The sequence below is a fragment of the Melanaphis sacchari genome, unplaced genomic scaffold (genome assembly GCF_002803265.2).
Source record: "Melanaphis sacchari strain LSU unplaced genomic scaffold, SCAv2.0 Contig306_pilon_pilon, whole genome shotgun sequence".
In the NCBI taxonomy this organism is placed as follows: Eukaryota; Metazoa; Arthropoda; class Insecta; order Hemiptera; family Aphididae; genus Melanaphis; species Melanaphis sacchari.
The window spans coordinates 43349-50969 of record NW_020271180.1 but is presented as its reverse complement, the minus strand read 5'-3'; the positions used below and the strand labels follow the sequence as shown (position 1 = coordinate 50969).

Sequence of the window (7621 nt, the reverse complement as noted above, 5' to 3'; positions counted from 1 at the left end):
AATATGTTTCCGCTGTTCCAGTTACGTATTGCTTTTTATTTTTCATTTCGTCGGCTTTACATTTATTTTTAGGTCATTTCTAATATTTTAGGTCATCACTTGAGCCTAATTATTTACTTGAAATTGTGTAAAATTGCAGAAATTAATGTCAACGGCTGTCTACGGTGAAACACGGACTGCATTTAATTATACGTATTGTATTTAGTATAGTTAATATTTTGTTTATTATTTATACTTTTATGGATATCAATATTTTAAAAATTCCAACTTTATGATTCTATTAATGAAGTCTCTTTGACTCGACTTCAATTATTAAATAAATTATACAGTCAATACTGCAGTCTCGAAATCGTGTAGTTGAAAGATATTTAATAACGACTAATTAGTACATATAATTCAAATATTTGTGGTTGCTTGAACAAACATTTAATGTAATTTTTGTTTGTTATGATTCATAGACCCCTTCTATAAATTTCCTGCCGCCCATGAGCTGTAAGTAATACGTATCCTACACCTTACTTCAACTATTATTATTATCATCATCATTTTTGTACTAAGGCGGCTGCAGCAACAGTTTCTAAGTGTATGAGCAGTTTATATTACTAGTCTATATTGGTGTAAATGTGGTAAAAAGTAAATGACAATTGGTGTGTGAACTTCTGTGATTTCAGCAATTCAGTAGCGTAATGATAACGACGCCCAATATTTTAATAACTGCATAAAATTGGATTGTATAACAGGTCGCCCGGCCGTATTTTATGTCTTCTCGTAAATACTAAAATCGTAATAATTTTTTTCATTATTATTAAATATTTATTAACATATTATTGTACATAAGTTATGTATTATTTACTTTGCCATCGTAATAAGTTAATAATGAAAACATTTTTTAACAAGGGTTTAAATAAATGTAACTTTCAATTCTCGTTAATATTACTTGTATATTCATTAATTCAATATAATTAACGTTGTTAATTGAGACTTCATATTTTTATCCAAGAAATCGTCGTATTTTTCAATTTTTTCATACATCAAACCTGCAAACAAATAACTTATTTATTATACATTTCGATTGCAATCCTATTGTGACTTCAAAACGATTTATTGCCTTTAGGTGTCCAGATACAAAATCAATAAAACATTTTGAGTGTTACATGCAATTGACCCTGGACTTGATAAAATTAATTATCATTTGTTTTAGAATGTAATTAACTGTTTTCAATAGTGCAACTTTTTATTATTTTCATTAAAATTCCTTCTTCTGGAGTAAAACTCTAAGCAGATGCTGGACATTTGATTTCGATGAGACTATCTTAGTCTATTAATCCATCGGAAGACGCCGCTAAAAGTTATAAATTTGCCTCTATTAATAAATCAGCATTTTCAATTTTTTCCCCAATTATTTTCTTCTACTCATTTTTGGCCATATCTTCGTATGCAATTCCTTAACGTGTAGCAGTAACAAAAGTCCTATACAACATTTGTTTTATTACTTTTTTGCGTGATGTGGTTTGTTTGACGCATTTAAATTTTATAATTTTAATTTTTCAATTTTTTTTCTAAATTATAAAAACAAATAAGGAATATATCAGTATATTTAAGCGCATAATAAGTTCATTCAAATTTCGGTAATTTTTAGAGCATTAATTTTGAGGCCAACGATCTTTCAATACTACCTTTTCAATTTATATATTGTAATATATTATGTATTTATTGATAGGTATATTATACATTTTTAATCATAGGCATGCAAGATGGATCCAGATATAACATCTTGTGATTTTCATGGACTGAAACCCTAAATGCCTTAATAAAATTGCCCATTTATTTATTCTTATAAATATACTTTTTTTTCTGTTTAAATATACTTAAATTAAAAAAAAAAAATAACGACATTAAAATTATTCACTATAATAATATGTAGTATAGAATATATGTATATTATAAACGCAGTTAGTTATCTGGTTTTTCAAAATTGATATTAAATTTTTTCATTGCAGATTTTTATCAAAATAATTCATAGTTCCGATTTTGATAACTTATCATAAACCTTTAATAAAATAATAAAACTAGTACTGTATACAAAATAGTGCTATAATTATTTTACAAACATGATATGTTTTTATATAATATAATATTTATTATGCCAATTAACTATATTGGTAATTACTTAAAATATTTTCTTTGTCCGAGTCCTAATGGTCAAATAGTTTTTGACAGTGGAGCCGTTTGAAAACCTCTCCCCACTCTAGAGTATTTTTTTTTTTACAGTGATGTGCATACTTTATGAATATATGAAAAAAATAGATTTTAAATAGTCACTGTGGTTTTTATAATGGATAAACTAAATGTATTGTTAATGTTAATTAAATTAATAACATTAAAGAAAAAAAAAATCTAATAAATTCCTCTCTGCTTTTTGTCTGCGTTTTGTATATACCTATTATAATTAACAATAGGTATAGTATCAACTGAGTAATATACATTATATTCTTGAATTTTTATTTTAGCAGTTTAAAAAAAATAATGTTTACTTAATAAATTACTATACAAATTTGTATTTTTTGGGGAGTGGAAAAATAATATTTGTAAAAAGTGTTTTTAATTTTTTAATGAAAAAAAAACACATTAGTCAAATCATAACGTTTAGTAGAAAAATAATTTTGTTGGCTTCATAGTTTAGAGTGCATGTATTCGAGGTCAAAGGTACGGGACGCCAACGATTATCAAACGTTCATATTGCATATGTTTGTATTGCACATATTAAACAACGTCGTGAAAACAAAATGTATCATATAGAACAAAATCATTCTTAAATAATTGAAACGAAATGTATTATTATATTTTGTTGTAACGTTGTTTAAAGATAGTACAATAATACGAATTGGGTTTTGTGTGGAATAAGATTACTTTTTTTAGTTTAATACATATAAAAATTATCCTTATGCGTCAATTCATTTGATGACTATTTATTTTAAACTTAATAATACCTACATCCATGGCTCAAATAATTATAAAAAGTAAACCATACGTTAAATACATACTAAACCAATAGTAATTGAAACATTTTGCAATAAAAAAAAAAATATCGGTGAGATAGTTGTCCTTTTATTATTATTTGTTAAAACCTCGTGGTCCGTACAAAACACAGCTCCCCCTACCCCATTTAACCAGATGTCGATGGATGTGTACTGTGCGATCCAAACTGGGTCAAAACTGGCAACGTAGGAATACCTTGACTGTAACAATAACCTGAAATACTCAGAATAATGATTCTATAGTAAACTCCACCATCGGTACCTGATCGCCACCAGGCAATAAAACCCTAAGCGGGTTGACAGTCGTATGTACAAAAAATAATCGAATGAATTCTGTCGATAATTTTCGTCCGTTTGCCACAACTGTTGCAGGATGATATCGCCGCTCTCGGCTAGAGGGAAAAATTGGAATGTAACACGGTGACCGCTACAGTTTGGGAACCCGCTGTGTACAATGAGCAGTTTTCGTGCGCAAACGGGCGTCCACTTTCCAAAATGATCAAAATTTCAGTGTTTCTTAAAGTCGCATAAAAAAAGTATATACGTATAAGCAATCAACGGGTGATCTGGTGGTGTACTTATATTAGGCGTTGTCGTTTACGTAATTATATATATATATATATATATATAAATTGGACCTTAACAAATCATTACCATAAAAAAACACATTATATTAATCCAATGGGGTTGAATAAATGGTTTTTTTGTGATTTTATACGCTATCATAATATGATTTCTATGACATTCCATACAAGTTTTGTACCAATATAATAATATGCCATGTTGTAAGTATTTTTATAAAATTATTATTTTCGAACAAGCTTGATTCGCCGTTTTTTATAATATACATGTGTTCATATATACGCGCACACGAGCGTTGGTTAGGTTAGGTTAGTTTTGTTAAACTATTGGACGATAATTCAGAGTTTGTAGGTAGGGTCGTATCATATAAAAGTGTTTGATCTTACGGTTTACCCTCATTTTAATATGGATTTTTACCGCTTCAACCACTTTAAAATAACTATTTAACACACAACTGTTCACTTAAAACATTTAATAATTTCCTACCCTCCCCACGCCAATGGTTTCAAATACGATTCTATCTGATCTAATAATGTTATCATGAATTGAAACAAACTAGATTGTAAATTTTCAAGATATTACTAATACCAATAACAATTATTATTTGAAAAAAAAATTATATAATGGGGAGTAGATAACCTCATCGATGTAGATTATGTGTCGAATGAAGTTCGTCATTGAGATAATAGTTGTTGTGTTAATGATAAATCATTGTATATAAAATACGATTCCGAGCGAATACGGTTTGTCAAAATATATTCGAAATTCGAATATATTATAATTTTATGCTCATTTAAAATATCACTGTTAATGTCAACCTAAAAGGTTATATTGCAGTAGATAAATGTATATTTCCATTTATAGCAGATAAAAATCATCTATATTATAGGCATTCATACGCAATATGTAACACGAAAAAAATACATTTATAATTACCAGGTGTTCACTCAGAACACCTGGCTAATTTATTTTCCAATTTCTTCAAATTTATATTGGACTGACAACTGCGTAGTTTGCGATGTTAAAATTGGTTTGCATTCGTATTGTATCATGTTAACTACATTTTTATCGAATTCAGAATTTTACATGTTGAGAAAGATGCATATATTGTACTTATATAAATTAATAATAAAGGTTTGGATACAGTTGTGATAATGTGAAAATGTTATATATTGTTCGCATGAACAGTACAGAAAGTAACGCAATTAATTTTATTTCCGTATAGAAGTAACATAATGCCTACAGGTTTATACGGGCGCATGTAAATTACACCTATTGCGATTTTTTTAGACCATTTTTCATGTGAATTCCACCGGTATAATTTTTTTACCCAAGAAAAAAATGTAAATTCCACCGGTACATTTTTATTTTTATTTAGTTATTTGGGATTTACTCTTTTACACTCGTGATAAATTAATTTAATTAGTAATACAGTATAGGTATGAATGTATAATATAAAATTATTAAACATGTAATAATAATAAAAAAAATAGTAAGCAATAATAATAATAAGTTACAATAGATAATAGGTACATAATTTATATACAGAATTCGTATTTATACATAATATAATATTTAGATACTTAAATCATTTTTTTTTTTTTTTTTACACAAATTAAAAAAAATATGTGATAATTAATAATTATTACTAGTTAGTAGTTACTTATTTTACCATCGGTGGAGTTAAAATGTTTACAGCTCAAAAATATGTACCGGTGGAATTTACATGTCTTAAATACAACCCAAAAATCGACTACCCATAAATCGGTGGAATTTACAATTGCCCGTTTATACTGTTTGTTTGCGTTTGAACTAAAGGTCCAAGGTCCAACTGTCTTTATTTTCGTTTAGAAATGTACACATTGTATAAGGGTTTACATATTATTTTTCATGTGCATTCCATAGCGGCGGCTTATTGAGTTGGCTTATAATGTGTAGGGGCGAGGTACGAGAAATCTATAGCGATCGACTACGATGGGTCCGAGAAGACCTTGAACGAGATTTTGCTGTTTTTTTTCGTCGGTTGTATTGTGATAGTCAGTAGGAGGGTGAGGCGTGCATTCAGACCGTCAACCATTATATTATAGTCGGAGACGGGATTAATATAGGGGGAATGTCTCGTGTCTGTTTACTCGTATAGTGTTGAAGTTACAATAAATAATAGTGGCTGTTAGTTATAAGCATCGTGAAAACTGCATACAGTCCCTGTTATACGAAATATACACAAAAAAAAAACTTCGTTTTATTAAATATTTTAAACTTGACGTTTTTTATACTTGGAGTCTTAGTCTCTATCCCGGTTCAAAATCCTACTACATTCGAATATATTAATTTTAATTACAAGACCTATCAGATGTGTATTTTGTTTTGAGTATCCCGTCTATTAATCGATCATTATTCTTAGAAATTAGATGTGATATTTCAATATGTTATACCTGAGGTATTCAAATGTTTTAATCCCACCGCTCTTTGTGGTCTTCATAGTAAATTGACGGCTACCAAATTAGTAAAGATAAAAGAATAATGGTTATATTATTAGGTATGTAAATTGTTATAATGTATTTATTTTTATATATATTTCATATAAATATATGACTGTATAAATCAATTTACAAAAAAAAAGAAAAGGTTGTATAGAAAAATATGAAACTAAATAATATGCCTAACCTTGACGATATATAAACTATATTTAAATTTATACAATTTATTCATCTGTTCGTGTGTGTGTAGTTTCCATAATTGCTACATTATTACATTAATTTTATATTTCGATTTTTTACCACAGCTTCCTTCTCCAACTCTCCCCGAGAACCATTAGTTTGATTACTTCTGTATTATCCTTTTGTATAATATTATAATACTTCTTTGTTCGCACACCCCTCTTTTTAAACACACCGCTATTTCATATACTTTACATTGTCGGCGTATATTTAATAATAATGTATGTATATATGTATACATATTGCATATTTGTGTTTATGTATATATATATATATGTATATAAAAGTGTGTGTATATATAGTAGATATAAAATTTAAACACTTATAGTGGTTACTTAGCCTTGTATCCATGTCACCGCTAACTATTGCGTTTACCAATACACTAAATTGAAGCAAAGAAAAAATAATTTTATACCTATATAAGTATACGTATTTAAGTGTCATCGGTGGCGTATCCGGGTAATTGGAAAGGAGGCTAAGAATTGTAACATCATTCCCTCAAAAATTATTAAACAACAAAATAATCGCCAAACATAAGAATATACTATAATTAATATCAAATATTTACAAACAAAACAGATCTAGAACGTTTCGGCAACAATTAATAATAATAAAAAAAAATGTTAAATAATCTAAAATCGTATTATATAATCTATATATATATATAAATGAAGCCAAAAATGTATAACAATTATTCTTCAATTGAGAACAGCTGGGCTGATTTTTTAAATTGTTCGTAATTGCCAGAAGAAGGTTTTTTCGAAAAAAAATTATTAGATGAAGTAAATGCTAAATTACTAAAAATTATTAAAAAAAGTAAATGCTAACTTACTAATTAATTATTTAAATTTTGTGTTGTCATAGTAAAAATTAAATTAAAAATTATCCATCCGTGTATAATACTCGTATTATTATTATTTAATTAACAACCTTATTACGCTCCTATTATTTCTTTTCAATAGGATTTCGATTTTGTTATTTTTTAGAGAAATAAATAATATTTAAAAAACCTTTTTCGCAAAACAACGTTTGCCGGATCAGCTAGTATGAATATAATAAGTACCATAGTCAGTTTAAATCATAAATTAATAAATTAATCAAAATAGTTATAATTATTTATAGTTAAAATATATAACATTATTATTTAGTCACCATAAAGAAAAATATATCATTCTAAAATTGTATTTTAAAGTTATATTTATTTGCTATATCTCTTTAAAATATATTTTATTTGCCTATTATACTCGTAATTATTTATTAACATTTTTATTCTTTTATTTG

At 27.2% G+C, this 7621-nt stretch overlaps 2 protein-coding genes across 2 annotated transcripts in view; one reads left to right on the top strand and one right to left on the bottom strand.

Moving 5' to 3' along the window:
* Positions 1-7621, bottom strand: part of LOC112596181 — an 83916-nt gene that overhangs the window by 50442 nt on the left and 25853 nt on the right. The window lies entirely within an intron of this gene.
* Positions 1-7621, top strand: part of LOC112596182 (piwi-like protein Siwi) — a 39342-nt gene that overhangs the window by 21728 nt on the left and 9993 nt on the right. The window lies entirely within an intron of this gene.